Raw genomic sequence first — 10639 nt, forward strand, 5'->3', positions numbered from 1 at the left:
AATTCATGAGATGGAATACTTAGTTCAAGAATATTGCTAGACACTATTTAGTAATTCCTGATGTGGAATATTCTACAGAATAATTTTCCTAGTTTTCTAAATAAGCCAGTCACAAAGATGGAAATGTGCTTGTTTTAAAAATGACTTGTATGTAAGAATCAGCTGCCAAACACTGTAAAGAAAAATGTCAAAAGATATAAATCAATAGAGAGGAACACCACATTCATTGATTTGTAAACCCCAGAAGGCCTTTCTTCCCAAGTAATCCATAGATTCCAAGAAAATTCAGTTGAAAGTCTAGAAGGTCTAACTGAAGAAATTGAGGACATTGTTTTAAAATTTATATGCAAAGACAAAGGAACTAAAATATTCAAAGCAATCTTGAAAAAAAAAACAGTGTTAGAGGACTCTCACTTCTTGACTCCAGGTCTATAACACTTACAATATTTGGTACACAGCATTATTGACATCAGTATGGAAATGTAGATCAATAAAAGAGAATAGAGAGCTTATAAATAAACCTACATTTATATGATGAAAATCACCAAAGATGTTCAGTGATGAAACACCTATAAATAGCCCATTTAAATTAAAGAAACTCTCCTATCTTTACCTTATATCACCTATAAAAATTAAGTGCAAATAAGTTATAGAGATAATGAGCTGCAAATATTGAAGTTCTAAAAAAAGAAATGACAAAATATTTCTAATATCACATTTCTTGATAACTAACATAGAAAAGTTCAAATTTTAATAGAAAAAAATCATTAAAGTAGACTTCATAAAAGTTAAAAGCTTTTGTTCTTCAAAAGATTTAGTTAAGAAAACAAAAAGGAAAGCACAAAATTGAAAAATATATCTGATAACGGTCTTGTGTCTGAAAAACATAGAGAATTATTTGATGAATTCTTTCACTGAATAGCAAAAGAAAAACAATATAATTTTTAAAAATGGGCCTACAATGTGAATTGGCATTTCATGAAAGAAATAAGTAACTAAGCATGTGAAGAGATGTTCAAAATAACTAATCATCAGGCAGTTGAAAATTAAAACCACAATGAAATAACATTATATACCCCTTAGAACAGCTAACATTAAAAAGACTGACAGACAAGTGTTGACAAGAATGTCAAGTAATTGGAATTTTTGTATCATTGGTAGGATATAAAATACTACAGCCACTTTGGGGAAAAGTATGGCAATATCTTATAAAGCTAAACTTACACTTCTATTTGACCTAGCAATTCCACTAATGATCTAGATTTACCCAATAGACAATAGATGTGTATTTAAAGACTTGTACACAAAGTATTTACAGCAGTATGATTTATAATAGCCAAATCTGGAAACAACCAAAAAGTAGAAATAGCAAAGGGGTGAACAAAATATGCTTTACTGTGTCATGTTATTCAACAATGAAACAAAGGGACATAGTAACAAATAGATGAATCTCAAAACATTATCTCAAATAAAGTAAGTAAAATGCAGACAAAAGTTTTATATAATTCATCTTATACTTAAGAAATAACTAGAATGTGGGGCATGCCTGTATTCCCAGCAGCTTGAGATGCTGAGGCAGGAGGATCATGAGTTTTAAGACAGCCTCAGCAACTTAGTAAGGCCCTAGATAACTTAGCAAGACCCTGTCTCAAAATTAAAAAGTGAAGACAGCTTGAGATATGGCTTTGTGGTTAAGTGTCCCTGGGTCCAATTCTTGGTACAGAAACAAAACAAAACAACAATGACAACCAAAATGAAACAAAAACAACTAGAAAGATAATTAAAAGATAAAACTACAATGAAAGAAGGAGATATGGTTACTTGTGCCAGAATTCAAAGATGGGGAGTCAGTGGCAAAGGATCATGAGGAAATGTTTTTAAGCTGATGAAATGTTTTGTATCTTGATTATAGTAAAGGTCACACAACTGTACACAATTATCAAATTCCATCCAAATGTACAGTTAAAGTTACTAAATGTCAATGTATGCAGATTATAATTTTTTTAAAAATGTTAAAACAAAACTTAAAAACAATTTTATTCGGTAAGCATGATAGAAAAAACACCTTAATGACAAAATACATGTCACAATTTTGTAGATTGAAAATATCCTCAGTGTTCTCACTGTATTGGTTCTGTGAGGAAGTAGCGTTTTTGTAAATCTTTATAAGCTTCATTTTGTAGAAGAAAACATTAATCAAATATGCCATGATTGAACTATTAAGTATCATTTATGTTGTGAGTATAGGATAGATACATTTTATTAGGCAGAATTACTGTTTTTCCAATGATTGATATCATCATCATTTTTATTCTTACTATTTCAGGAATGTTTTGAAATTTAGAAATACTTTTTTTTCTGATCTGTTATGATGATACAGTATCCTTCAAAATTTAAATTTTTTTATTAGAAGTTTTTGTTTTCTTTTTGATGTTATAATTACATTTTTAGAAAAAGTTCTATAAAACTGAATTTGACTTATTAATAATCATGATTTTTAAGTAGATTTATTCTGGAACAGTTTCAGATTTAAAGACAAATTTGAAGATGGTTCAGTTTCCATATTCTTTGCACCTAGTATTTCCTTTTTTTAGCATCCAAACATTTTACATCAATACATTTAGTACAAAGAACACACCAGTATTGATAATGTTATTGTCTTTGTTTTATTCAGACTTCCTTAGTTTTCACTTAATGTCTTATTATGTTCCAGAATAGCATATGATATAGCATATTTTTCTCATAGTGTATTTTCTCTTGATCAAACTTAAGTTAGAGTGTTTTTAGGTGATGTCCACAGAGATAAAGCATTTTTATCATGTCACCTTAGGAATGCATGCTATGACCATGATTAGCACAATTGGTGAGACTGGAACTGATTATCTGTTTTCCTCCTATGGACTAACTATACTTCAGAGGGTGTATTTCTGGACTTTGTATTCTTTTTTTTTTGATCCATATGTCCATCCTTTCATCAATCCCATAGTGTCTTAATTATTGTATCTTTATAGTAAATCTTGAAATCAGTCTGAATAAAACAAAGACAATAACATTATCAACTGTGTGTTCTTTATATCAAATGTATTGATGTAAAATGTTAGGATGCTAATAAAAGGAAATTCTAGGTGCAGAGAATATGGAAACTGAACCATCTTCAAATTTGTCTTCAAATCCAAAACTGTTTCAAAATGAATCCTACTTAAAAATCATGATTATTAATAAGTCAAATTCAGCTTTATAGAATTTTACTAAAAATGTAATTATAACATTAAAAAGAAAACAAAAGCTTCTAATATACTAAATTTAAATTTAGTGATTCTTTTTTGCCCTAAGATACTTTTCTTTCTTCTTGGAAACCTAAAAGTTCATTACAGGGAGACTGAGTTAGTCAGCTTTTCATTATTGTTACCAAAATGAGTCTTCAGAACATCTTAAAGGCGGAATGATTTATTGGGTTCATAGTTTCAGAAATTCATTCCATGGTCAGCTGAGTCCATTCCTCTGGGCCAGAGATGAGGCATAATGTTGTGGCAGAAGGGCATGGTGGAGAAAATCTGCTCAGCTCAAACAGCTAGGAAGCAAAAAGAGAAAAACTGAGCTCAAAAGGCAAGGAACAACATCTATAATCCCTAGGGCATTCTCTCAGTTACCCACTTCTTATAGCCATGCCCCACCTTCCTACAGTTACCACCAAATTAGTCCATTCAAATTATTAATCCATCAAATGGATCAATCCACTGATGAGATTACAGCTCTCATAATCTAAACATTTTTTATCCTGTATTAGCACAGGAGCTTTTTTTTGGGGGGGGGATACCTAATATCTAAACCATAAAAAAGATTCCTTGTAGTTTATACATTAATTGTATTATAGTCAGAGGACCTCTTGTAATAATCTATAGTATGTCCTATTTCCTTTGTAACCTTGGTCTCCACTGTTTCTTTTACTAAGACAATTTAAGAAATTTTTCTGTGACCCAGAATTCTACATTAACCATTTACCCTCTCCCATGCTTTGTTAATTTGTCAATATTATAAAATTCAGGTTTGCTATTATCTCTTTTCACAGATTGACAAGGCAGACTGAGAGATACTAAATAAGGGGTAGAACTGGATTGTGAACACAGAAGTTGTGATGGTTTGGATGTGAAGTGTCCCACAAAAGCTAACATGTGAGACAATACAAGAAAGTTCAGAGGAGAAGTGATTGGGTTGTAAAAGTCTTAACCCAATGGGTGATTTACTCCCCTGATAAGGACTAACTGAGTGGTAACTGAAGTGGTAGGGTGTGGCTGGAGGAGGTGGGAATTGGGGCATGGCTTTGGTATATATATTTGTAACTGTAGAGTGTAGTCTCTCTCTCTCTCCCTCTCTCTCTCTCTCTCTGCTTCTTGGTCACCATGATGTGAGCTGCCTCCCTCTGCCACACACTCCACAACGATGCTCAACCTCATTTGGAGTCAAGAGAAATGGAGCCAACCTTCTATGGCCTAAGACCTCTGAAACCGTGAGCCCTCTAATAAATTTTTCCCCCTCTACAGTTGTTCTGGTCAGATCCTTTAGTCACAGCAGTGAAAAAGCTGACTGACTAAAACAGGTGTCCAGCTCCAGACTCATATCTAAAGTGCTACCATCCAGTGATCTCCCAGCATATATGTTCAACCTGACTGGTACACTTTACTTAAATCCCCCCTACTCTTACTGTCAATGTTATTACTGGATTGATAACAATTTATTTTCATGTTAACATGTACATAACTTTCTCTTCTGAAATAAGGAATTAATTTCTTAAGAGCATGACACATGTCTTCTGGTCCACAGTAGCATTTAATATACTGCTATGGAAAAATAAAGTGTTCACTAGATGCTATTTTGAGCAAACTTGTCAGTCAGAGTGATATAATACTTACTTACTATGATTTAAAATGTAAGTATGCAGTCATTAACCAAAAATAAAGTAAGGTCTGAACCACTGGAGAGAGTGTGAAGAGAAGAAGAGTGATATTTATATTCATAATATGTTAGTAAAATGATTAAAGTGACTATTGTATTTTTTGTTCTTTATCAATAAATTGGGCACATGTCTTCCACTTCTGGATTTCTATTCTTCTGAGTTCACTTATCAGTTTTTAAGCAGACCTTAGGTTCCCACAATTCCCCAAGGCACGCCAGATGATAATGTAAAAAGCAGGCATCAGAAATCAGCCTGTGGCCAGGACCACAGTCAGTGTTGACAAAAATGTGTTGCTAACATTACGGTAACAGGCCGCCTCCGTAGACATCAAGTACATGCTTTGCTTACCGCAATTTGTTCCTCTATATTATTTCATCGTTATGAGTCCTTGTTAAAAACCCATTTGCAGAGCATACTGCCAAGCATTGTCTAGAAATATTGCAGGAGTCAGGTGTGTGAAGTTCACACTTGATTATTAGACCCTAAACTGCTTTTCGCTAGCCAAGGACAGTTAATGCTTGAAAATGCCAAAATAGAGATGATGAAAGTTCAAGTTCCTCATGGCTGTCTGTCGTTACTTGCCTATCCTCCCCACCCACCTCCTGTTTCAATTCCCAGAAAATATACTGCCTCCCGATACATTCTTGCATTCTTGGAATCAATTCCAGTAAAGCTGGGTAAGTGGTGTTCTAATTTCTTCTTGGTGTCCTCCAAGTTGGCTTTTGATTATTATTTCAAATAAAATCATTTTACTGCCTCACTAATTCCTCTGTGTAGTAAAAATCTCAAAAAAATTTCTCATGCCTGCTTTGGAGATGAGTAAATTCAGCCTGGGGGAAAATTGCGGTGAAATTTTGGCGGTTATTGATATCATGCACAAGAACGCATGACGGAGTCTGTGATTCAGAAAGAGCTGAGGGTGCATGTGTGTCTGCACCCGTCATAATCCAGTGACCAGAGGTGCTGGCGGGAATAGGTGGCAGTTTGGTGACAGTGCAGCGGGAATCTGGGGAACCTGAGCCAGAGGTTTGCTGGCCTGATGGGGCTCCATGGAGTTCTTAATCACTTGCAACCACTCTGATGCAAATGTCCTGCTAAAAGAAAGTCAAGAACAACAATGTTAAAATTGACAGAATGACAGATGAATAGAGGGAGGAAAACACACTTTAAAAAGATTGGAAAAGAATAAAGAAAACTGGAGATCAGTGTGGAAAGACACATTTCTTAACCATTATCAGAAGATTTGCCTAACAAATTTCTCAGGTCTGGTTCAGCCTTGACACAGTAATACAGAACGGTAGAGAGCCAATCTCTCATCCCAGTGAGAATCACTTCATTTGTCACTCAGCAGGGATACTGTGGGAATTATTGAATTTTTCTTACTGGTTACTGATGGGTCACAGACTAGCAACAGGTTCAGTGTGAACTTAAAGCTTGGTGATGACAGGTGTGAGGGTTAGTTGGTCCTTGACACCAGGTGGGGCCTGCTGCTTTGGGACATGAGTTTCTCATATTTGTCCAGGCACCTCTTTTCTCTCCCCTCACTTCTCATTTAGACCACAATTCTATTTGCTCTATGGAAGACTGCTTCTTTGAAAGCATTTAGAGGCATAAATAATTGTGTGTTGGTTCTATTCCTGAAAACTTGAGGATTTTAATTATTTCTTGATATAAGTATTTCTGTGGAATTTTAAAAATAATTTTTTAATTGTCAGTTATTTTCCACGACACTGAGATTTAGACACTGATATAAATATAAGCACAATTATCAACATTTTGTTGTTGTTGTTTTGTTGTTTGTTTGTTTCTAAATCTTCACTGGCCACAAACCAGTGTGATTGGAATTGGTTGAATTTCCTATAAAGAAAGGCTAAAAATACATAAAAATATATATATTTCAATTTCAATGAGGTGTCTTAATGTGAGAGAAGAAATAATTTTAAATGGAAAAAACATAATGTTTTGGATTTTTCCCTTCAATTTTTAGGGTAAAAATAATATTTTGGTGTTTGTTTCAGCTAGTCAAATTTAAAGTTGCTCATTAATAAGTGTTAGGTGGAATCTAACAGGCTTTGGAATCAATAGTTATAACTGAAGATATGGTTCACTTTAGTGAAATATATTGACTTTCTCATCTTAATGATTTACAAATCAGTGGTATTTTATAAAATAGTAGAATAAGATAATTTATTAAGCTATAATTTAATTAAGAAAAAACACAACTAATTTCAAACTTATTGATTTTAAATTCTATTTCCATAAATTTTGAAAATTTTAAATATTTTAGAAAAATTGTTTTAATATTTATATATTTTAGTTATTTATATTCTTACTTTTGCCTTTGTTTATATTTCTAATGAAACTATATTCAGGCTTGTTATACTTTGAATATGTTTGTATGATATTTTTAATCCTTAAGATTGTTACTGTTAGTAGAAAACAAGTATTGCAAAAAATCTTAATTATCATAGTCATCTTATGTTAAAATGAAGACAAGAAGAGTAAATTCTATTATATAAATATACATTTCCATATGAATTATGCATGCATTTCTTTTATGTCCTCTAAACACCAGTGACACATCATGAACATGATAGATGTTATAGTAATTTATACTCAGCCTTTGATATTTTACTCTTACTTAAATAAATTCATATCTTCAAAAATATTCACAGTTTTATTGTTTCAAAGGCACATTTAGCAATGTAGGCTAATGGGGTATCTTTAATTGGTTTATAACTTTGATTCATAACTTTTAAGGGAATAAACATATGGTATGCAGACCTTCAATTGTTCCCTTGCCCCAGGTCCTTCAAATGCTGGGGCTGGCTATGTTTTGGCAGCCCAGATGTAGCTGGAATTTTACCTTTGCAGATGTGTGAAAAGAGCTATTTCCCTATGTATGTTTCATTAATGTGAGAAACCTGAAAACTCACGCTTTACCGTTGACTCAGATTAGAATAAAATATAGAGATGGATTCATACAAAATGTTCTTAACTTGTAAGATAAATTATTTAAAAGGTGTTTTTAAAGTAAGAAATAATTTATAATTTCAGTTATGTCCTACATATTGAGCTTAGATTTGCTCAGTAATATGTCCCCTATAAAACAGATCTCCTGGAAAAAAACAACACCAACACCACCACTTATTTGATTATTCACTATTTTTCTGGTTATATACTTGATATCCTTTTATGTAGGGGTTCAGGTGACATATTAATTCCACTGGAAGAGAGAAAGTTGAGGCTGTCCAGAGATAACATTAGGAGGGAATCCACCTGATCACTCATCCTTTCTCTCCCTGCCCAATTGTGTGGCCTCCATGACCCAGTCTTCGTGACTCAAGATGACAGTCTGTCTAATGCTTCAGTCTTCCCACTCTGTCAGAGACACTTGGTGTCATTATTATGCTTCAGTGGATTCTTTAGGAATCTGAATCAATTGAAAAATTCTCCTCTTTTGATATTATTTCCTGGTTTACCTTAAAAATTTTGATAATTTGTATTTCGTTTTTAAATTATTATTATATGCCCTGCATTTTGTGGTCTTTGAATTGTTTCAATGTTTACCTTCAAATAAATCGTAACTCATAAATTTTACTTACCTTTCACTCTTCCAAGTTAAAGAAATTTTGCAAGAAGTGGTGCCGGGAGGTTAGGGTAAGGTGTCTAATATTAGGTAAGTTGTTGACTGGTTCACTCAGTATTTAACAAGTTTTGGGGGCTCTCTCTTTACTTCTTTGGATGTTGTATATTATCTATAAAATTAGTGTCAGACTGAACATTTAGATGACTTGCAACTCCCCGCTTTTCTGAATTAGTATTATTTTTTTCAACATTTAAAAGAAATTTTAGTTGTAGATGGACACAATATCTTTATTTTATTTATTTACATGGTGCTATGGTGCTAAAGATGGAAGTTAGTGCCCCATGCATGTGAGTCAAGCACTCTACCACTAAGCCAGAACCCCGGCCCTATTACTATTCTTTTAGATACCTAATTTGGTACCCATTTGGTCACTTAAAGAATAATAGGTACACATTTATAATAATATGTAAATTGCTACACAAACAAAAGAAGAAAATAAAATTTATTCTTCCTTGAATTCCTTTTTCTTAATCTCAAAGAATATTGTGCAGTTTTATGATTGCAGGAAATAGTAAATAATGTGCTGTTCTTTTTGGTTTATGTGTGTGTGTGTGTGTGTGTGTGTGTGTGTGATTGTATAAGCATGGTTCCTTTCACATCCTTCCTTAATTCTTGTGAGTTGAAGGGTTCATATACAAAACTGTCTTAACACAATGGTCCACTCTATTGAGATATTAGTTACTCAGTTCCAATGTATTGCCTTTTTAAATAAAGTAGAGTTTTATTGAGAAGTAATTTACATACCATATAATTCTCACCTACTTAAAATGTGTCACTCAAAGATTTTTATAACACAATAAAAGATAAACTACACCACAAAGTTAAATTATAATTTTATGCTGGGATTGACGAATGCCATAAATTAGAAGAATACCTTGTATTTGTATCTATAAATGTTTCATAATGACCTAACTCATCATTTAACAATGCACATACATGCATATATCCTTTTTTTTGTTCTTGAAGAGGATTACAAGAAACATATGGAAACATAATATTTTTCTTTATATATATAGTGTTAAAGTCTTGGGGAAAACAATGTTATACTGCATCTTGTATGACATAACAAAACATAATCCAGTTATTTAGCCAGGTAGTATCCATACCAAATTATCTCATACAAGTTTTAACATATCCTAGTTCTGTTGCATTGTAGAAAGACAAATTTTACCTACATTTTTGTACCATATTTTTATCATTTCAAAAATGAAATTAAAGAGGGACAATTTTCATATAACATATTTTGTTCATTTTTCTCAAAATACCCAATCCTATTTTGAGGACTTTCCTCCTACTTTACTCATCACCATTTTCAGACCTTCTCTAGAAACATTCTTCAAACTGGAGCATGTGCTTCCCTGGGGTGTGCAGACTTCCCATGGAGTAAAATGTCATAAATAAAAATTTTAAGGGGATCAGTTCATAGAACTTCAACAGTTATATATACTGTTTCTTAAAATATTATTCCTGAGAACTCATCTGTAGTCCAAACACCTCCTTCAAATTCACTTTCCTCCATTTTTTTCACACAAACGCACACAACAATATTTAATCTTATCTTGGTGCAGGCCCCTAAATACCAAAGCTCTTGTGGCAACAAAAAAAGATTTGTTTGAAATATTGGTGTGAGTGATGAAAAGGTGAGTGACTATGAGTGGGTAAGAAATACTTTTGCAAAAGAGGTGGTTTTCAATTCTTTACTTTCAAAAATATTAGCAAAAGACATAGTAAGATTTCTATCCCTTAATAAAAGAGAATATTAAATATAACTAGTGAAAGGTCACTATGTGCCTTGTGGCATAAAACATAGATGGAGCTTGAAGAATTGACAGACATCCTGAGTTTATGGATCTAAGATATTAGTAAATGCCCACACTATAATAACTGACCTAGAGATGTAATGCAACTGCTATCAAAAATACCAAGTTTTTTCATAGAAATAGAAAAATAGTTCTGATATTCATCTAAAATAAAAAAACACTCAGAATAGCAACAACTACCTTAAGAAAGGACAAATTTGGAAGCCTCAAACATCC

Source organism: Callospermophilus lateralis, chromosome 5, assembly GCF_048772815.1.
Source record: "Callospermophilus lateralis isolate mCalLat2 chromosome 5, mCalLat2.hap1, whole genome shotgun sequence".
Taxonomy (NCBI): domain Eukaryota; kingdom Metazoa; phylum Chordata; class Mammalia; order Rodentia; family Sciuridae; genus Callospermophilus; species Callospermophilus lateralis.